We start from the raw sequence: 23,638 nt of genomic DNA on the forward strand, positions 1-23,638 counted from the left end.
AAGGAGTGGCAGATTCATCAGAAGCAAAGTGTGTGGCTGGGGTTGGATGACCACAGCTAGTAGAATGGAGAGATGGATGAAAGTCTACCACAACCTCTGTGGATAGAGGGAGGGAGCCTTCAGGGAAGTCTTGCCTGGACTTGACTTGTCAATGACAGGCAGAGAACTCTTAAGGACATGGAGCCAGCTCCAAGATTATCACATGTTATCTTCATGACTACCCTCCTGGGTGGAGAGTGAACACACTCATGTCACCAGTTTTCAGAAGAGGACCTGGGACTCAGAGATGATGTAAAATTTCCATACAGCAAGCCTAAGGCAGAGCCAGGCATACAACATTGGTCTCCCAACCCCAGGAGATGGTATCGTGTGAAGGTGAATGTGAGAACACAGAGAGCAGATCAATAGTTAACAGAAATAAATGTTTCTTACCCCCCTGGGATCCTCTCTTCTGGATTTCTATAATTTATGTAGCTGTAGGTAACTATAAAACCTTATGGATCTACTTGCAGGCCTACCTTTCTGGTGTTTTCAACATAGAGTTCATTATGCTACCAATTCTTTTTTTGAACTGTTTTAAAATTGTACTAGATGGACATTCATCTGCCCTTGTTTATAATTACAGATGAAAGGAAACTGTCTCAGCCTCTGAGGAGTTGAACATTTGTAACTACTCATTTGCAATTAGACAACTTACAGCTATCAGTCAAAAAGTAAGAAGATGAGTTCTTCATTAGCCTATAGTCAGATTCCCAAAGTGGAGGCTGGGGCTAGGTGTTTAGGAGTAGTTTGGCTTACCAAGTCACCTGGGCACCACTGCAATTATTTTGGAGAGAAAACTCACCCCCCACATTTACATCCTTAACAGCAAACAATCTGCTGAATCGTTTATTGGGGTTAATCAAATATCACCATTAAGAAGCCACTGCTTATCCTTCTGAAAGTGATTTTTTAAACTGGTAAAGACACAGCTACATATAATAAATTAACAAAAAGCTATGAATATGTAAAGAGGGCAAACTAATCTTAGGCATAAATTATTTCAAAGGAGAAGCACAGTTACCATTTGTGATAATGAGAAGAGTTACAACCATTCTAAGTTGTGCCATGCTCGTTTTGTTTTGTTTTCTGATCTCTTCCTTTCTTTTCTTAAGAACTTTTATTGAGATTTAATTGACATACAATAAACTGCATGTATTTAAAGTGTACAATTTGATATTTTTTTCTTATTAGCAACGTATACATGCAATCCCAATCTCCCAGTTCATCCCACCCCAACCCCCCACTCCCCGCTTTCCCCCTTGGTGTCCATATGTTTGTTCTCTACATCTGTGTCTCTATTTCTGCCTTGCACACCCGTTGATCTGTACCATTTTTCTATAGTCCACATATACGCGTTAATATATGACAGGTTTTTCTGACTTATTTCATTCTGGATGACAGTCTCTAGGGTGCCATGCCCTTTGAAACATGAGTCTCAGTTTCCCAAAAACCGCTGAGGCTCGTGCCGAGTCAGGGGAAGAGGAAAGGTTTTTGGCAGAGCCTTCTCGTTTTAGTTGAGCGTTATTATGAGCTGACAGAGGGGTAAAGAGGCTTATAAGGAGGGTCCCTCAATCTTAATTCCTGGGATCTGTGTTGTGATTGTTTTATGGGGGCATTAGGAAGTCTCGGAAGCCTCTTGTTGTCTTAGCTTGTCTAGTGTAGGTAATTATGTAATGAGGAAGGTAATTCTGAAAACCTTGTGGGACAAAGGAGATGGCAGTGTTTAGTGTAAACCAAGTGCTCAGGGTGGCAAGTTGAACTTCCCTTGTTTATCTTCCTCACCTGCCTCTAAACACCTTCTTCTTCCCCTCCCATCAATCCCACCCAATAGTTACATTCTGTCTCAATTTCCAATTCATTCAAATAGATAACTCATTGCCCCAAATCACACTGTCTAATTGATAGAATCTATGAGACTATCTCCTTGTTACTTTATGTTCCAACATATTGTGGGAGATATAAAAATTTGTTAGACACAGTCCTCATCTAGTTAGGAAGACTATCGCTGTGTAAAAATAGAGCCAATGAGATAATCAGGGAATTCAATGCCAGACAATGGTAAATTTCTGGCACTTGGTACAGACAATCAGAGCTATATAAATTCAGAAAAAGAGACTCTTTGGGCTCAGGCAATCAGGGAAAGCTTCTCGAAGATGAGACTTGAGTTGAGCCATCCATGGTGGCTGGAGTTCGTATAGAAGTCAAGTCCATGAAACTATACCTGAGTGACTTGATACAAGTGTTACTCAAATGTAGCCATTTAATTGCAAAATGACTCAGCCCAACTGCTGCATCCTTAGTTTATTTGTATGTACTCAACATTCTTTGTTATTCCTCTATGCTCCAGCACACCCAAATAGACCTGTTAATATGCGATTGTGCTGTGATTGTAGTTGGATTCAGGTTGGAAAGCAAAGTCTAGGTGAACCAAGGCAAGGTAGAAACAATAAAGGAAAGGTTAACATAGAGGTCGTTTCTCTGAAAACAGCTGAGCAGTCAGGAGCACAACACAGAAATCAAAACAAAGCCAAGACATTAAAACTCAGCAAATAAACAGGAACTAGGTGAATCAGGGTGTCAGCAATCATGTAAACATAAGAAATTGGGTGAATGGACACCTCAAGACTAAATCTGCCTTCCATGGACTGTCCTATGGACTTCATGGTGGAATAAAACTACTACAGCAAGAACTGGACAGGCTAGACTCAGAGAGAGGGAGTAATTACTTAGGAGAGGAGGTAAGATTATGCTGGTAAAGTGAAGTATATGGGGCAAAATGTAAAGGCTAATCTTCATACTTAATGTGCTTCTGAGGTCTCGACTAGCTCATAGTTTACTTAGCTCAATCCCAGATAGCAGAGCAAGAAAATATGTGATATATTTAAAAATTGGTTGTGGGAAAAAGTGGTCTTCTTGGTCCCGAAATGTACTTAGTTCTCAGAGTGCTGAGGTTTGATCTAATCAACACCCCAGGACTATCAAATGCCTGCTGGAACTTCTGGGTCAATTTTTCACATACGTCTAACTAGAGCATTCATCTTCTCAGTGTAGACAAGCCTTATGATTTTCAATGAAAGTGCTCATGTAAGACCTTTAAAAACCAAGACCTGTATGTTCTTCATGAAAATGTAAGAGTCCCTGACATTTAGGGTAACAGAAGGAGTTGCTCTGATATTCTTTGCTAAATTTACAACGTTTGGCTAAAACCCCAAGCGTCTGTCCTATCACAGTAGAGTATTAGTCACTCTTGAAAGGATTTAGCGTACTGTACTCCGGTGTGTGTGCTAAATGCCATGAACTATGTGACTGGTGGGCAGATCCAACTCCCAGATTCAAGCTCAAGCAATTGAAAAAAAATTTTTTTTTTACTATTGACTATATAGAGTCCTTTAGATTAACCGAGCTGAGATCTAAGCATTCGAATCCTTTGTGAAAGGAAGAGTGTCCAGCATAGCGTCTCAGAATGATTTGCTGCTGGTTTGGAATGATGGCAGAGTATCACCAGGAGGAAGGTTCTGAGATTATATAATTTGAGGGACATCAAGTTAAGCAAAATCAAACCAGATTCTTCGCTGTAGAACTTCTTAGACCCTTTCATATACTAAAATGCATTATAAATCAAAAGGGTCACAAGCTTACTTCACTGAGACTCTTTCATTTTATGGACACAGTGTTCTAAGAAGTGTTCACCTATTTTCTCTTCAGAAGAGAAAGCAAGATCCAGAGTGGTCAAGGGCTTTGCCTCAAGTTACGAAACTACCTGCATACAAATAGCTATAGGATGATTTACTTGAATGATGGACCACAATGGTGGTGTAATACTGCATGAAAAAGTGGAGAAAGAAAGGATGGTGCCCACTTCTGAAACAATGATAGGCTACAGATTTGAGGTTTTGAGATATATTTGGAGAAGAGCACAGGAACAGAGGAAGCAGTCCCGTGCTGACCTGACTGGATAAGTGTGCATGATCTATTGGGCCATGCAGAGCATTTGGGCAAGGCCACGGCTCTCAGCTCCCAGAGAAACTCACCATCAGCTATCTTCATATTGACTATACTCTGCGTGGATATTTTGGCCTCAAGAATAGGACTAGATGTATTGAAAGATGAATTGATGAAGAAGATGTGGTACATACATACAGTGGAATACTACTCAGCTGTAAAAAAGAATGAAATAGTGCCAACTGCAGCAACATGGATGGACCTAGAGATTACCATATTAAGTGAAGTAAGTCAGACAGAGAAAGACAAATATCATATGATATCATTTACATGTGGAATCTAAAATATGACACAAATGAATTTATCTACAGACACAGAGAACAGACTTGTGGTTGCCAAGGGGAGATGGGTTGGGGAGGGATGGATTAAAAGTTTGGGATTAGCACATGCAAAGTATTATATATTGAGGTCCTACTGTATAGCAAAGGGAACTATATTCAATATCCTGTGATAAACCATAATGGAAAAGAATATATATATAAAAAACTGAATCACTTTGCTATAAAGCAGACATTAATACAACATTGTAAATCAACTATACTTCAATAAAATAAGTTTAAAACAAAAGACTAGGACTAGATGGATTTCTGGGGGGAGTGTGTGGACCTCTAATTAAAAGAGAAAATTACTCTCTGAAAATGAGCATTTGCAGTAGCTTCTAAATCTGGGAAATAGTAACCCAATGTATACTAGTAATACATTTTTTGTTTGTTTTAAAAAATTTTTACTGGAATATTTTTCTAAGCATGTCTAGAAAAACACTATTAGAGAAGGACTTCGTTTTCCATTAAAAATTTTAAGAGAAAAAGTTTATAGTAGGATTTGTGACCCACAGATCCCAAAGTGTTACATAAATAATACAGGAAACTGCAAAATGATCTTATGTGAAGTCACTGCACAAGATGCATGTTTAATTAGCACCTACCAATAAAACAGATGCATGTGAAATTATTTAGGGTGACATGTACTATTCTGAACAATACGATATCATCTCAGGATGCCAAGGGCATGCAACATAACCTGTTTTTAATTGAGCATTTCAGCACCAAACAAAATAAGAGACAGCTTGTGTTTTATGTATTTCTGTAGTACATCATTATCCAACAATAAATGCAAAAATAATTTAAAAAAAACAAACTAAGCAGAAAAAAAATTTAAAGGCACAGAATTTTTTTTGAATTTAGCTGTTCCACAATTTTATGGGGAAACCAAGAGGTGGATCCATACCACACTGGTTATTTTAAAAGCAAAACTTTGGTACTTTCCTTTTAACTTGACTGTATTATTTTCAATATATTAGAAGAACTACCTTTGAAGAATATTCTTAAAGATATCTCTCAAATTCAGAATTTATTTTGACATTGTAAAAACTCAAAAAGGAAGCTTTCTTTTAGTTGAAATGGGTTATCTTTCCCTACACACACACACACACACACACACACACACACACACACAAGAAATGACTGGCAAATCAGATGATGGAAAAACAGCAGAACGAGAATATACAGCAGGACTGCCCTTAGGAGGTTTTAGTATCCAGTGCTATCCTGGGAACTTCTGAGTAAGGGGTTGCTTAATCACTCTTTGGCAACAACTGTGACATTTATAATTGGAATGAATGTCAAAGGCAGTCTTGAAGGGAAAAATAAAATCCACAGAGTATTGCTTCTTGAGATACAAATATGGAAAGGTCAAAGGGCAGCTCCTCCTGTTTGCCTTGAGGCCATCCATGGTGGTGACTATGGCTTATTGTGGGCATCTGACTCTCATATCTTTTTGATTTCAGGACCAATTGTGTCTCTTCTTTCTCACCCAGCAACTGCCTCTTCCTCTTAGCCCCCCTCCCTGCCCTGTCAACGTACCCTCACCCTTATAAGTCAGTGCTGAGCTGCCCCCGTTCTCAGTCCTGTAGCATCAGAGTGGAACCCTGAAATGAATTTACTACTGGGTTAAAATGCATGAAGGAATCTGAATTTTACTTTGACCTGTAAGAACTATGGACTCGGAAATCAGTGAGGAATAGTTTCCCCTCTATTCTCCTCACAAAATTCTGGAAAATTTTCGGTGCCTACTGTATTTGAGGTGCTGACCTGGGTGCTAACAGGTGAAATAAGCCTGTTCTCAAAGGTTACAATCTGGCAAATATCACAGAAAGAATTTTTTAGAGGATGAAGAGGAAGGAGCTAGGATGAGAACTTACAGATGTGTGATTCCCTCCCTAGCAATGCAGCCGAGACCTCTAAAGTGGAATCCTGGGCTAATTGGAGAGACCTATGCCTTTGCTGTTCTCCAACTGGTTTCACGCCTCCTCATTCAGATTTCTGATTAAATATTGTCAAAGTAGTTGTCAGCACATACTCTATAACGATTGTTGTGCACTCACATCCTATGTAATAAGGTATGATTTATTTATACCTATCTTAGCAGAAAGGATTTAAAACACCATATATAGACACACTGAAGTTTTGTCTGCAACAATATGAATGTTTTTTAAATGCAAATGCCTCATTATTTGAAGGAATATAGTGACGAATTGTTTTGTAAAATGAAAAATACTTCTGAAGTATAAAAATTAGCCTAAGCTCTCTGGCTTAAAAGTCTGGATTTGTGTAGGTTTAGTTCTCCAAAAGTAACACATACCTATGTATATTTCTTAGGTGAACTATTCAAGCATTGACTTAAGTCTTTACATCTTAAATCTCATATAAACTTTATATACTGCTCTCATTTTTCTCTGGCTTCACTTTTCTCACTTATCTCTTCTGTTTTATTTGCCTTCTTCATATACTATACGTCTCCAGGGAAGCAGCCTTAAATCCCTTCTGTAACTAGATGAGGTATTAATAAATAAAATATAAGCATATATCTTCCTTCTTCCCTTTGGCACAAGATGTCCTTATGTTGATATGCCCAGACCTAGTTCGGAGGCAGGAGAACCCTATTCACTAACTACTGGAGAAAGATGATGTGATATATATACAACAGAACATTACTCAGCTGTAAAAAAGAATGAAATTTTGTCATTTGCAACAACATGGATGGACCCACAGAGTATTATGCTTAGTGAAGTCAGAGAAAGACATATACTATATGTTTTCACTTTTATGTGGAATCTAAAAAATAAAACAAAGGAATGAATGTAATAAAACAGAATGGACTCATAGATCTGGAGAACAAATTAGTTACTCATTTGTAAACACTAATGGGGAGAGGGATTGGGATGGGGCAAAGAGGGGAAGGGGATTAAGAGGTACAATCTACTAGGTATAAAATAAACAAGGTACAAGGGTGTAATGCACAGCACAGGGAATATAGCCAATATTTTGTAATAACTTTTAATTGAGTGTAGCCTATAAAATATTGAATCACTATGTTGTACACCTAAAACTAATATAACGTAAGTCAACTATACTTCAATAAAAACAAACAAGAAACACTCACTAACTGGGCACTGGCAAAGCTCTGTTTGGTGTAAATTTATTAACAGTCACTCCCTGTTAATGACCAGTGACTTTTGTGGCCCCCAAATAGCAGGGCAGCTGTTTTCACTCTTGAAGACACGATTAACTTGGTATGTCAGAAGGGTGTTTCCAATATAACTTTTGCCTGTAAATAAGAAAAAAACCCAGGCTGCCAGCTCTTTAGCCTCCCTGAACATCAGAGGCCGAGAAAACAACATTTTCAAACCTTTTATGTATCAACAGAATAAAATATTTTGAAGACACACTAGTCACATATGGCTCTCCCAGAATATCACAATCCATGAATATGAGTGTTATTGTTTTTTGTTCTGCAAGAAAGCTTCACACGCTCTTTCACAGATATGCCAAGTATAGCTTGATTCATAATAGATTCATAATAGATGCTGAGAGATGAATACATGAACTGACTGCAAAGTAGTTACCCATGTTTTATTTGCTGTTGACAAAGCTAGCAGCATTTTCTTTGCTTTGGAGTAGGAACAGGGAAATTTAACTATGGGTCTGAAAAGCAAATGAAAGGAGTGTAGGAAACTGTAGCTATGTGATGAGGAGACTTCAGCGTTTTTTCACCTCAGTGAGTCCTTCAGGAAGTGTTGTGTCTTTTTAATAACAATTTCTCCCCACTGGAATGTGAATGGTAAAGGAGAAATTACCTGCAAAATCCTTCAGTATGCTTTGAGGGACGGTATGATAAAATACATAGAACTATTTTAAAATCGATATTATATGTTTTTGCTTTTGTAATTCGGAAAACCCAAGGAATCAAAAAACCCGAGTTCTGGTTGCCATCAGCTGTGTGACCTTGGACTTTAGGCTGTTCGTGTGTCTCATTTAGTCCACTAACATTTAGTAGGACCTTCAAGGTGCTCTTCGGCATAGAAGATGCATAAGATGGAGCCCCAGTTCTCTTGGAACTTACAGTCACTAGGCTATAAGAGAGAGAAGATATATACAAAAACACACTATAGATTTGTAAAACTAAGTACTATGGGAGTTTAGCACTTTGAACTAAGCCATCTTGTAAAGTCTTTCTGAGCTCTGTGATGCTACAAAAACCTTGTCCTGACTGGGAAGACAATTTCCATGTCTTAAGAAATAATTGACTGGGACTTCCCTGATAGTCCAGCGGTTAAGACTCTGCACTCCTGTTGCAGCGGGCCCAGGTTCAATCCCTGCTCAGGGAACTAGATCCCGCATATCACAACTAAGAACCTGCATGCCGCAACTAAAGATTCTGCATGCTGCAACTAAAAGATTCTGCATGCCGCAACTAAAGATCCTGAAACTAAAGATTCCACATGCTGCAACTAAGACCTGGCACAGCCAAATAAATAAATAAATATTTTTTAAAAAGAGTATATTATATACATATATAAATAAAATAATTGACTAATACATAGGAATGGGACATGACTCTTACAAGCTTCATGATGGAACTGGTAGGGGTTAGTAGGAACGAGCAGGGGTCTCCAAGGAGGGGCAGGGTATGGGGTTAGAAGTTGAGGTTCACCATCAATAGGCAAGTAATTGGGAGTGGGAAGTCCAAAAAGAGGTGGCAAAGCATCCCAGTAATTGGCCAACTCAGTGTGGAAAATTCAAAGCAGGAGACTCAGACATGCGGGACAGGGCAGACAAGTCGCTGACATGGAAGAAGGTCATCAAAAGGAATAGGTTTAAAACTTCTAAGAGGGGATTCACGGCCACGATTATAGCTGGGAAAGGAAGAAGCAAAGAGCCGCAGTCCTGGGGCAAGTGGAGAGCTGGACGGTTCACCCAACAGGAAGTCAGGAGCAAGGAGCAGGAGAGGAGAGGCAAATGGAGGCAAAGGTGATATGATGCTAAAGACTCAGCTGTTTATCAGAAAATTTAAGTCCCCACCCAAGCAATGCTTGTTCTTGGGAAGCGAAGATAGGACAGAGTCTGAAGTGAGAGGTCCTGGTGGTGGAGCTCTGGGAGGAGAAGGCATTTGGAGGCAAGGGACCAGGCCAAGGATGACTTTTGTAACTAGGCTTCCTCAGATATAATGAAGCCTCTCTTCACTGATGGATGTCCATTTGTCCTAAATTAGAGCTCTCCAGAGAAAGAGAACCAACTGGGTGTGTGCCTTTGTGTGTGTGTGTGTGTGGTGGTGGGGGCGGGGGGTGGGGGTGGTGGGCAGGGAAGAGAGAGAGGGAAAGGGATTTATTATAGGAATTGGCTCACATGGTTATGGAGGCTGAGAAGTCCCACAGCTGGCAGTTTGTAAGCTGCAGAACCAGGAAAGCTGGTAGAATTCAGTCTTAGTCCAAAGACCCGAGAGCCGGGAGAGCCCACGTCTCAGCACAGGAGGAAATGGACGTCCCTGCCCGGGCAGAAAGAGCAAATTCACCCTCCCTTCACATTTCTGTTCTCCTTGGACCCTCGGTGGATTGGATGATACTCACTTACATGGGTGAGGGTGATCTACTCTCCACTACTCAGTCTAGCAGTGTCTTCCAGAAACACTCTCACAGACAAACCCAGAAATAATGCTTTACCAGCTATCTGGGCATCCCTTAGCCCAGTAAAGTTGACAATAAAATGAACCATCACAGGTGGCAAGAGGACGTTCACTAGAGGCTTCAGGTGAGTGTCCTTGCCCCTAACAGAGATGCACAGGAAGAGATACTCTGCCCTTCCTCCCACCTTGGAGAGTGCTGGCGCGATCCCTGGTACTATTATATAGCCTTTTCACTGCCGGTTTGAGAACAGGGAGGAGGGCGAGGCCAGGTGGTCACAAAGAGACAAATTAGGAGCTATAACAAGTCACATGGAATACCTAAACTACTTTTAGACTTCCAATTATGTGAGCCAATAAAATTCTTTATTGAGTCAGTTGACTTAGATTTTCTGTCACTTGCAGCCAAAAGCATCTTATCTGACATAGTAGCTTTAAGTGGGGGCCATTTCAAAATTAACAAGCCCGTCTACAAATCACATCTGATCCTAGATAATTCTAAAAGCAGAACCAAGTTATTAAGCGAGAGTTAATTTAGCAAGCTTGGGCCTGCTTCAATTCTGAGGCTGTGTGGTATAGAGCAATGGACCAGACTTCTCTTCTAGCCCTGGTTCTGCCACACACTACCTGCATATCCATGGACAGTCCACCTGGCTTCTCTGGTTCTCTTCTGTGGTACGAGGGGTCTGAGTTACCTCCTCTGTAGATTGCCTCCGCTCTACAATTTTTTTCAAACAATTCAGTCAAACTCAACGATACTACTGGGTGAAAGCACTTATATTCCAGGCATTGTCTTAGGTACCAGGAATAGAAGGAACATCAAAGCAAAGAAATATGAAAATTATAAAATACTTTTCTATAGTGTGTACTCCTTCCGTGCCATAAGGTTTTTGTGTCCTTCGTGCATTGACAAGACAGCAAAAAATATTTGTTGCATAATATTTCTTGGCAATGAAAATGATAATTTGCTAGAACAACAGGAAAGCAAAATCACATTTTAGTTGGAAAAAAGAACATCCGAAGCTACAATTATCTCATGGTCTGTCACACCCAGAAATTTCAGGTGAGGTAAGAATAACTAGTCACATCCCATTCTGAAGTCCTGGGGGCAAGAAGGAGAAAAATAAATGAGGCCATAGGATAGAGGAAATGAATGAGCCTGACAGGAAACTGAAGCCTGGTGAGCCAAAACCCGCCGTGAACAGCCTCTGCAAGCTTTCCAATGCTCTGCCCTCATGTCTTACCTACCAATGGATCGTAAGGAAATAAACCATAACATCCCTGTGAATTTTTGCTTAACCATCAATGGCCATTAAAAAGTGGCATAACGATCAATTCTCTCCTCTCCTGTCTCCAGCATCTTTCCTAACAGCCTTCTAAAGATGCGCAATTGAGATTGGTTTAAAACCCAGTTGGGAATCCGCTCTTCCATTGTCACATGAAAACTTAAGACAGGTAGCTTCCACCCCTAAACATGCCTGTCTGGAATTTGCAAGAACAGAGGTCCTGGGAACAAGGCTCTAAAACAGCGGTATTCATTCTCTCGGGGGTAATGATGGTCTCGGGAGAAGGCACAGGATCAACTCCATGATGTTTGTCTTGTCAATTTTACTCAAAGATTTGGTAGACAGACTATTTTAATTTTAGTACAAACATGGAGGAGTGTTTGTGCGTGTGGTAAATTTTTTGCAGCCATGTTAAAGATAAAACGAGAAACTTAAAAAATTTTCAGGCTTGCCTATGCCTCCTTCAGGCTCTGACCTCAGACCCGAAGATGTACTCTCTGACTCTCCCTTGCCATTAGGGGATAGTTCAGGAAAACTATTTGAAAGCCACTTCCCTAAAGAAAGTAATTTTCTTTTCCCACCTTTACCAACACTCCGTTGTACCTTCCAACACCCAACTCACCCCAATATTAGTAAGTGGAGAGTTGTGGCTGAGCTGTTGTGATTTTTGAGAGCAGTAAGACGAAGATGAATTTTCTGAGATGTACTGGGGGCTGGGGAGAGCAAACGGGAGAAGAATGAGAAATGGTGGAGGGAAGTGTGCCTCCGTGAGGTGAGAATAAAATCGGCCTTCTCGCATCATTAGAGTGTATAAAATTCTGTCTCCACTTCTCTGGGAAGGACTTTTGAGGCAGGGGCTGGAATTTTCCAATTCTAGGAAATTAAATTAGCTCCTCAAGTTTAAAACTTCACAGAAGTCACTGCAGTGAGTAGAAGATGGAAGGGGGTGATGGGAAGACTTTTATTCCCCTGATTTATCTGTTCTTTGTTTTGGGTCCTAACTGGGTCATTGTATTGGCAGGGGGCCTTCAACGTCAAACTGTGTCTTTTCACTGTTTCCAGTCATTTTCATTGAAGGGGAAACCTTTTTCTTTAATGAAGGCTCCCAACAACCTGTTATCTGGAAGAAATCTTAGTGAGAAGTGGGTCATCCTTAGAAAGAATCTGAAGGAGGGGTGGGCGGGAGGAGGGAAGGACTTCTTGAAAGGAGGTCAAACCACACTGGTAAAACTCAAAGTGTTTTTGGAGATGAGTTGTCTCTTAGAATCCTTCTTTGCTCCCTAACACCGCTATCATCACTCTAGTTCCAGCCATTGTCACCAGGACACCTGCAACGTCACCATTTTTTCATCCATTTATACCAGAAACATTTATTGACAACCTATACCTGTTGGCATGCATGCTGGAGATAAAAAGATGAATGGATTCTTTTTTCCAGAAAGCTCATTGTCCCTTTTTGGCACCAGGACTGGTTTCACGGAAGACAATTGTTCCACGGACCATGGGGGAGGGGATGGTTTCAGGATGATTCAAGTGCCTTACATTTATTGTGCACTTTGTTTCTATTATTATTACATCAGCTCCACCTCAGACCATCAGGCATTAGATCCCAGGAGCTGGAGACCCCTGGTCTAGTGGGTAACCAACAGGAAAAGATAGTCATAAGATGGCAGAAGAGTAGTGAGAGATGCACATTTCAGTTACTATGGAAGCTCCACAAAAGGTCACGGAACTGAGCTGGCAGTGATGATGGTGCATATCCCAGATGACAGCTTCCAGGAAGAGATCATGGTTGAGAATGGTCTGGCTCCCTCTACTTCTTCAGCTCATCTAATTCTACTCTCTCTTACTCACTACACTCCAGCCACACTGGCGTCTCTTCTTCTGTTCTTCTGACATGCTACTCTCTTTCTTGGTTCATAGTCTTTACTCTTACTGATCCCCCTGCCAGGAGTACTCCTGCTCTCGGCTTGACTGGTTCCTTCTCATTCTTTAGTCACAGGGACTGCGTCTTAGACTTCTGATCTCTAACATCATTCATTCATGTAATAAAATGAACCAGGTATCTGAAAGCCCAGGATCAGAGGTGTAATCTGTTCTGTCACCCCACGCTCAGCTGTGCTTCTGACAGTGACAGGCACTAGAGATGCAAAATTGCATAAGACATCTTCTTTCTTGAGACACACCCACAGCCTTAAGGGGGAAATAGGTAATGGCAGGGCCAGAAATGGGAAGCTACTTTCTTCAAATCAGGATTTGGTAAGTATATGTCCCAGTTGCAAATAGGGTCCATTGGGCCACGTATCCACTTCTTACTCCTGATAGTCTCTCGTACAATCCACTGGGTAGGAAGAGAACTGTTCTGGATTCTAACTAATGACTGCATTCACATTGCTGGAGTGCTTTAAAGCTTTCAAAGGAAACTAAACTTCCAGTTAAGCTCAAGGAAAAGTGCATTACCACCATCTGTTATATCTGTTGGTTTGCGATCAGGAAGATAAACCCATTGGTTCACTTGGGTCTTATTGAATCCACAGGAAACAAGCTGTTGGCTATTCATTAAGTATTAGCCACTGGCAGGGCAGAGATGATGGCCTGAGGACCACTTCTGGTCCTGCTGAATTATCGGAGGCAATCTCTGCTCTAAAAGGAGCAGAATTGGCAGTGATTGCACTTTCTCTTTTTCTCCTTCCCAGCCTGGCTTTCCGATGCAGTTATAGTTGCTGGTTTTGACACATTGTGCTTTCTAAAGGGGAAGGAGGAAACGTGGTGAGATGATCTGGGATGGGATGGTCCCGTTTCCTCAATAAAGTCATCTTGTATCAGATATAAATGTCACCACGGTCGCCATGGTCATCCAATGCTTCTATACTATCAGCACGTGTAGATACCCCTGAATTTATTTATTCAGTTATTTGCAAGAGTGAAAAACAGAAAAAGTATGGGTGAGTGAATTCCATCTTCATCAGGAGCTATTATCTCCATTACTGGGGCTTCGACAAACAGAAAACGTCTCTATCCTTTCATACTTTTATCTCTTTATCTTAGCCCACTCTCCAGTAGACTAGAAGGGATGGCCAGAGGGAGACGGGAGAAATTAAATGGCTTGGATAACTCTAGAGATGGATATTTGGACCTAAAATTGTCAGCCAGGTGTCTTGGCTTTTCTTGCTTCCTCTCTTCATCACCCCCAATTCACCCATCTTGTGTCTGCCCTGCTCCCCCAACATAACTGTTTACCCCCAATCCAGGGCTGAGGTCTCCCAGCCTTTAGCCTTGTTCTTCATCATACACAAGTAACAGGGACATTTAGTACTCACTAAATATTCCATGTGCTCCCCTGTATTCCCAGCCTCCTTTGATTTAGACTGGGGCAACATGACTGGTTCTGACCAATGGATTGGGAACAGAAGTGATATGATAGGTGAAACTTCTGGGCTAAAGCTGCTAACAGCCCAATGTCTCTTCTATCCCTCTCTTTTGTTGGACAACGCATACTCCAGTTGATGTATCTTCAAGAGGAAATCATATCACATTTTATATAAGCAAGCAACAAACCTTTATTGTATTCAGTCTCTGAGATATAGGGATTTGTCTGGTGCTGCAGTTAGCTTTAATTATCCTAATAAACCCCATAACTGAAGGTGCTATTCTCAGCCCTTATGTGTTTCAAAATTTATTTTAAAATTCTGTTTTTTGGAAGCACATTTAAAGACCTTTAAAAACGTAAAGTAAGTCAGCAATAATTACTGCAGAGCCATAGCAGCGGCATGATTGCGTCTGGTAACATTTTCAAATGCATCCACAGTTATTGCACTCCTTTCTGTATGCCCTTGTTCACCATTGTTCCTATTTGAAAAAGAGTCTTTTCTATCTGGCCAGGTTCTCCTATAGACTTATGGGGAAAGTTTTACATGTTTCAGTAAACATGCAATTTTTTGTGTATAGCAGCCTATTATGTTATACCTCTTAATTCTTTTTTCCCCTCTAAATTAACTCCTATCTTTCTGACTTAGTGCTTCCAGGTGAGATAAGAAAGACAAGAGGAGAAGCAGGAAGAGGATGTCTGGAGGGGAATGGTGGCTCATTCATGAATTTAGGGTATATATGGGATATAAGTGCTACACCTCTTAACATTTAATGCAGCCAATTCCTGCTCTGTGCTATATTTCATGACCTGGTCAGTTCCTCCACAGGCATCGCTATGATAGCATGTATTTTTGGTTAAAACACACTCAGATGTTACTTTAGGGCCAAACATGCCACAGTGTTCGTGGTGTTTCAGTATGCTCCATATATATCACATCACACTCTTTTTCCAGTCTTTCCCAAACTCTCCACTCCCACTACTGTCATGCACAAAGATCCAAACTTCCATTACTACTACTTTCCCCCAAATCTTTGCGTATGTTACCCTCTCTGGTGTTAATACCCTCCATCTTTTCTTCTTTTATATTTGCTACTCTTTCTCTCTTCAACAGGCCAATTCCTACCTATATTTCAGGATCCAGGTCAAGTATCACCTCCTCCACAAAGCTTTTCCCAACGTTCTCATCAGCTCCCAGAGCATCCTGTGCTGATTTCTAGCACAGCAAGTATCCAAGTACAGTTCACTGGGTTTTAGTACATTCGTGGATATGTGCAACCATCACCACCATCGATTTTAGACCGCACTGCTCACCTCAAAAGGAAATCCCCTATGCTTTACTATCATTCCCACTATCCCCCCAATCCACCCCCTCCCTTTAGCCCTAAGGAACCACTAGGCTACTTTCTGTCATTATAGATTTGCTTCCTCTGGACATTTCATATAAATGGAATAATATAATATTGTGAACGGCTTCTTTCACTTAGCATAATGTTTTCAAGGTTCCTCCATGTTGTTGCATGTGTCCGTATTTCACTCTTTTTTATTGCTGAATAATATTCCATTGTATGGATAGCATATTTTGGATGAGACTAACATTCGAATCAGTAGCCTGAGTAAAGCAGATTGCTCTACCTAAAGTGGGTGGGTCGCATCCAATCAGTTGGAGGCCTGAAGAGAATAAAAAGCTGAGCCTTCACGAGGAAGAAGGAATTCCTTCAGCCTGATTGCCTATGACCTGGGACATTGTTTTTGTTCTGCCTTCAGACTCAAACTGAAACTTTCACTCTTCCTGGGTCCTAAGACTACCCATCTTCAGACTAGAACTACACCATCAGGTTTCCTGGTTCTCGGGACCTCAGACTCAAACTGGAACTACAATGTTGGCTCTTCTGGGTCTCCAGCTTACTGCCTGCACATCTTGGGACTTGTCAGACACCATAATTGCATGAGCCAATTACTTATAATTAATCTATTCTCTATCTATCTGTCATCTGTCCTCTATCTACCTATCTCCTCCTAGTTCTGTTTCTGTGCAGAACCCTGACTAATACAGGAGGGAACATGCCAAGAACTAACATTCTTGACAGATTTAGATATGTCAAGATTAACATTCTTGGCATGTATGGAATTTCATGATACTGTCTCTTTTAGTTATCATAGTACGAAAAGTAGCAACCTCACTATATGCACTGTCTCCTTGGAATCATTAAGCTAGGATATGTAAACATTTTCTATATCTCTTTAAATAAAAGACCCCTTTTCAAATCAATTACTCCATGGCTATCCAGGTGAAATCAGTGACAATCATATCCACTATTGTTTATTTCAAGTGCTACCTTCAAAACATGTGTAATTTAAAAATATAGTGTAGACAAACATATAGACACCAAGTGGGGAAGGGGAGTGGTTGGGGTAGGATGAATTGGGAGATTGGGATTGCCATATATACATTACTAATAAGAAAAAAAATATCAAATTGTACACTTTAAATATATGCAGTTTATTGTATGTCAATTGTATCTCAATAGAAATTCTCAAAAAATAAAAATAAAAATATAGTGTAGGGACTTCCCTGGTGGTGCAGTGGTTAAGAATTCGCCTGCCAATGCAGGGGACACGGGTTCAATCCCTGGTCCGAGAAGATCCCACATGCTGCAGAGCAAGTAACCCTGTGCGCCACAACCACTGAAGCCCATGCGCCCTAGAGCCCACATGCCTCAACTATTGAGCCCGTGTGCCACAAATACTGAAGCCCACATGCCTAGAGTCCATGCTCCACAAGAGAAGCCACCGCACTTGAGAAGCCTGCACACTGCAATGAAGAGTATCTCCCACTGGCCATAACTAGAGAAAGCCCACGTGCAGCAACGAAGACCCAACGCAGCCAAAAATAAAAAATAAATAAACATAAATAAATAAATAAAAATATAGTGTAGATGAGTATTTGTGGGAAACGCATATCAAGTTTTGTTTATCAGCCTGATTTCTTGACAGTTAAACTGGTTTTATTTTTAAAATACTCTTCCCCAAAGCTTTGAGAAACCACAATAAAGTGGCAGTTGAGAGAGTGGCATTTTCATATTATGTGCCCCAGAAAATGATAGTCTTGGCTGAATAATTTCTAATTTGCATTATCATGTACACCCCCTCCTCTCTTTTGTATTACATTCACATAGATCCCATTATTTGATCCAACAGAGATCATACTTGCAGTACACAAAACTTCCCTGGAGGGTTTTCCATTTAAAGCAAAAGACCCAGATCAACAGTGGTCTAGTGCAATGCTCTCAAAAGCTGCAAAGCCACCATGTGATTTCCGTTGTGGGGGGTTGTATGGCATTTATCTGCTCACCAGCCTCAGTTCAAACTCAGCAGTAAGGCTAAGCCAAGAACTGGGAACTGGCTTCTGAGAACATCAGGGAAACAACAGCCTTTGCTCGACCATCTATTTTTTGCCCAGTTTTAACACTGAAGGGCTTAGGAAGAGAACTGACAACATTTTCAACATGAAGCTTATTCAATGTTTCTCTGTTGCTACAATTAAGCATTTCAGAAGCATATGTGCTGCCTTTCAGTTCAAACCCAATCGTCCGCTCTGACAGGTCACAGACAAAAACCAGGATAATGACATTCTATCTTGATCACAGGATCTAGACGCACCAGTCTGCTGTAGATCAGAAAAGAAAACAACCACCCAAATGCTGATTTAATTTCCTTTTCCTCAAATACTGAGTTCATATTGAAATTGAGCATACCAAGTGTGAACTTTGCTAGGAATAGCACTCTTAGGGTTACATGAAATCTGCAAAAGTTCCTCCAGGTAACTGTAAAGTCCTAACATAGTATGCCCCACGTTCATTTCCTTTTCCATATGTTCAGATCCTAGCTTGTACATTATCCTAGCTATCTAGAGAAAATGAAGGGGATAGTTGAGATTATCTAGGTATTTTGGAAATTTAAGGAAAAATGACTTTCAAAGATCCAGAAAATTGAGGGGAGAGTGATGTGAATTATTTTGACTAAGCATATAACCTCAATTAGCTTGATCATCTCCTCAACACTCCCTTTTCTTTTTGTGTTTGAGCCATTCAAAGTTATCAATAATCTAGTTTGCATAATCTCATTCAAAATAGAGTGAGACCAAGTGTCTTTTTCTGGAGCCATGATTTAAAAGGGAATCATGCTTTCTCAAGCACTGCAGTACAATAATTTCTTCCCATTGCCCAGGTTTGGTTTCCATCCAGTAACTTCTATGAGGATAGAAGCTTGAAGGACGTGATAAGTAAATGCCCACTTTCAATTTCTGGCTAGATCTTCTGCCCTAAACCCCTGTCTATTCTAGCAAATGGTCCCCTGCAAAGTAAAACCCTTCAAGCACCATGTGGTAGTTTGAATAATGGCCCCCGAAGATGTCTACTCCCTAAATTCCAGAACCTGTGACTATGTTACCTTCCATGGCAAAAGGGATTTTGCAGGTGTGATTCAGTTAAGGATCTCGAGATGAGGAGATTATCATGGATTATCCAGGTGGGTCCACTGCAATCCCAGGGTCCTTATAAGAGAGAGTAGAGGGAGTCAGGATTGGAGGGGAGATATAATGATAAAAGCAGAGGCAGGATTGAGCAGGGTTTGAGCAGTCTCTAAAAGCTGGAATAGTCAAGGAAACAGATTCTCCCTTAGAGCTCCAGAAGGAGCATAGCCCTGCTGTACAATTTTAGGCTTCTGATCTCCAGACTGTAAGACAATAATTTGTGTTGTTTAAGGCACCAAGTTTGTGGCAGTTTCTTACAGCAGCGATAGGAAACTAACACACACTCCTTCCCCATTTTAGCCCTATAGAAAAAATAAACTTAATAAAGCATCTTTCCTTACTGCCTTTCCCTTGATCCTTCAGAGCTGAGCTCTTAAATTGGGTTAGAAGTGGTGGTCAGCCTTCCAATATTGTATTTGAAATTTTGTGTCACATGCATTTTTTAAAAAAAAGGAATCCATAGTTTTCATCAGATTAGGAAAGCAATCTATGATCTCAAAATTTAAAATGCTACTCTTGATTGGGCACTACCAACTTCATATCTTAACCACCAGCAGGCTATGGGTGGAGTAAAAGGAAAAGTGTGAGAAAGAGAACTTTTAAAATATTTTCGTTCCTTCACAGGTGGTCCTTCCTCCACTCCTAGGGATGAGGCCGGGTGGGGCTTTGCCCTAAAATGGTGTTCCTGTGTGTCCTATTGGTGCTGCTCTTGTTTCTTACACATGCTAAATTCTATTCCTCAGAAGAAAGCCTCACTGATTTCACTGAGCTTGGTGCTGGGTGATTTTGCTGGACCCCTCCCTGCTCCACAATGCACAGTGGCGTGGAGGTGATGGTGGTGGACAGGGGTGTCCATATGGACACAGCATTACTCAATCATTCTATGCAATCCTCAGTTGATGTCTTGGCTGTTATATGAAGTCTAAGGGCATCTCTGTGATGTGTAGCCCTTTTCCATGCCTGTAAGGATGTGGGAGGAGGTCGGAGAAGAAAGAGTTTCTCCTATCCAACCCCCAAATGATATATTACTAATATGATCTCAAACACAAACTGGGAGAAACAAGTTATTCAGAAATAGAGACAAGGTATCATCTGAAGAGGATTCTACTCATTGCCAGTATAAAGCCAAGCAGAGATGCAGCTTCTAGACCCTTCATTGTGTAGCAGTTGTTACTTTGGCCAAGATGAGTGTAATTCTGTTTTATTGTGGTTCTTTGGTGCCTGCCAGGACAGAAAGGCTCTGCTCAGTTTACATCTGCTATACCTTTAAGTAGTGACATGTGGGGAAATTGCTGTCTTGTCTGTGTCAGACAGCCATTTCCCCCTAAAATACTTACTGTTACTCCATATTTAATGAGTGCCCACCGGGTACTGGGCAATGTCCAAGACACTTTGACAATCCCTGCCCACACACACGCATGTGCCAAGGCAAGTTGGCAATTGGTGCTGGGATGTGCTTCTCAGACCACTGCGGATGGCATTCTTCTGAGACAAAGAGTGTCAACAGCAACTCAGCTGTAGCTTTCTTCCAAGAAAGCTGTAAAGGAAACTGAGTGCATTTTGTTTGCTTAGCAGCAAATTATGAAAGAACCCATAACAATGACTTGACAGTGCATGCAGAAACATTGCCGTTGCCAAGGACTTCCTCATCGGCTCTGTGTCGATGATTCTTGCCATTTTTTGAGACACTCAGGGCAGTTGTTACTATCTTCCCAAGGATATGGGTCTCCAAGAGGTTAAGTGACTTGTCCAAGGAGAATCCACCGGCGAATGTCAGAGCCAAGAGCACAATCCAGCTGCTCCGACTCTGATTTCAGTGACTTCCCCTGCTACCTGGATATGACAGTCTCTCTCATCAGCTAAGGAGCTTCCAAGTAGAAATTATGAAGTCTTGTATTTTAATCCTGCTTTCTTGCATACAATGGGAGAGCCTACAGAAAGTCATTTAAAGTATCGTTTCCATCAGTGAAAAGCTTACTCCATACAATCTTTATGTACATATCAGTAACTATTTACTGATGTTTTGGTATACATAAGGCAACTAGGTAAATGCTCAGTTAAATGGAATTAAAATTCTCTTCGGCTGTGAATATCTTTGAAAATGGGAACATTTTCTAAAATAGAGTTTTGTCGTTAGGAATTAATGTGATTTAAACATTTAGAATCACCTTTAGGTATATAGCGTGTGTGTGTGTGTGTGTGTGTGTGTGTGTGTGTGTGTGTGTAAAATCACTGAGTTCCCTAGAGCTCCACAGAACATGAATAAACATATGGACTGTTCTCTTACACCTACCCCACAAGTCTGAGTATTGAGGATTTATATAGTTAGAGACTATGTGGTGTAAATATGTATAAATTTATATTGTGTTAATTTATGGCATGCGCTACAGAAGGCTGTTTGCAAGTTGCAGTGTACTTCTTCCCACGTTTCTGCTGAAATATTCATTTCTGGGTTCCTTCCCCATGTTTCCCTTTGTCTCCCCACAGATGTTGAGGCGGCTCGTTTTCAGGGGAGCCCATGCGTCTTGGACGTGTGCTTACTGAATGCAGCTCAGGTGAAGAATACACGACCCCATCCGGATTTGGCTGGAGGAAACTCGCCCTTTCCCGCGGGATCTGCTTGCTTCTGTTATGAAGGCTTTTGCTCCAAAACAGCCACTCTGGTGGCTCCTGTTCCCTGGCCTGATGTCCTTAAGCTCCAAAGAGCAGCTCTAAGTAGATGAGCAGCATTTCGTTATTTGTAAAAGGGAGGAGGGGGATCTTACACTTTGTGGCTCTTTGCCAAATAACCTGAATTTATATGAGAAGGGCTCCAATTCAGTCTACCTCTCGTTACTTGTGGTTATGTTGGAGGGGAAAGGGTGGTCAGAGATGAATGAAATTCACAGAGTGCTTACAAATCACATTTTATTTGACCTGCTCTTTCACCAGTTTAAGTTGTTAAAAAGGACTCTTATTTGAGTTAATCAATGTCTCCTTTCCTGGTCCTCCCTTGGGAAGGTGTGCTAATGGGTAGGGGTGATGGAGAAGGAGGCCGTGGACAGGAAGAGGAAGAAAAACAAAGCCCCAAACAGACTGATCAGTCCCTGGATGATCAAAAGTTGGCTGCAGATGGAAAGAGGTTTGAGGTGCCCATGAGTACTCTGAGGCAAGGCAATTACCTGCACAGATAATATCTGCTCTCTAAATTTAGGGAAAATTAGTGTTTTTAGATTGTTTAACCTGCTCTTCCTCTGCCCTTAGAATGGCACCGCTTATGAAATTTGAGGACAGACCTATTGAGGGAATAATGAAATCATCTACCCTAGGGGATTACTCAAGGATTTGTTGAGCAAAAGAACTGCTCTGCAGGTGTCTGTCAAACGCTATGAATTCACCTGTCCTCACAATGACCTATTAATGGCAAACCAGCATTTGTATAATCCTTTAACATTTTCCTTTAACTTTCTTTATTTTTAACATACATTGCCTCATCAACTCCTCCCAACAATCTGGTAACATGCAAAGTTTTAACAGAGAAGGAAAGGAAATCTTAGGTAAAGTGAGCATCCTAAGGTCACACACTTAGAAAATAGTGACAACCAGAAACCAAGCCTTGGTCATTTTTGCCAAGATGAGGATGCTGAGTTGGTACACTCTACCATCAGGAGTTGAGTGAGAAAAAAAAATCTATGTCTAAAATGTTTATTTAAATTTAAGTTTTGCCAACTCATCTGGTGTTCCTGCCACGCTTCCTCAATGTCCTGAATTTCTCTGGACTTTATTACTCCACACCAGCCACACCCAATGAGAATGTGGGTACCCATGTCCAGCTGGAAAAGGAAGGTTCATATCTGGGAGTAATAGAAAGTCAAAACAACAAAGGGGTGTTTGGGTGGATTTGGGTCTTGGAGTTGTTTAAATGCTGGGGGAGAGTTTGAACTTTAGGTAATGAGAAGCCATAGAAAGATTCTGAGAAATAATGAACACCTGCCAGGATTTTTCAGAAAGCCCTTCATGTACAATCCTTCAGTGAATTCTCCTAACAATCCTTCAAGGAAGAAACAACAGTATTATCCTATTGTTACTTTTCAGGAAGGCGAGGCTCAGAGAAAGGGTGACGTTAGTAGATTGGGCAGCCAGTCAGTAGTAAAACTGGGTCTCTAAGCATAAACCGTGCTTTCAGAAGTTTGATCCAGGAAGGACTTCCCTGGTGGTCCAGTGGGTAAGACTCTGTGCTCTCAATGCAAGAGGCCCAGGTTTGATCCCTGATTGGGGAACTAGATCCCGCATGCATGCCACAACTAAAAGTCCGCATGCCACAACTAAGACCTGATGTAGCCAAAATAAATAACTAAATAATAAATAAATATATATATATATTTAAAAAGAAGTTTGATCTGGGAGTGGCTTGTAGAATGTATAATAGAATATACTAAAAGGAGGAAAACATTTAAAAGCTATTGCAGA

The 23,638-nt window shown here is 40.9% G+C and overlaps 1 non-coding gene across 1 annotated transcript; it reads left to right on the forward strand.

Moving 5' to 3' along the window:
• The first annotated feature begins 8,637 nt into the window (after window positions 1-8,637).
• On the forward strand, window positions 8,638-8,710 carry TRNAR-CCU (transfer RNA arginine (anticodon CCU)). The gene has a single exon. It is a non-coding gene; the product is annotated as a tRNA-Arg (tRNA).
• Window positions 8,711-23,638: the final 14,928 nt, after the last annotated feature.

The sequence above is a fragment of the Hippopotamus amphibius genome, chromosome 11 (genome assembly GCF_030028045.1).
Source record: "Hippopotamus amphibius kiboko isolate mHipAmp2 chromosome 11, mHipAmp2.hap2, whole genome shotgun sequence".
NCBI lineage: Eukaryota > Metazoa > Chordata > Mammalia > Artiodactyla > Hippopotamidae > Hippopotamus > Hippopotamus amphibius.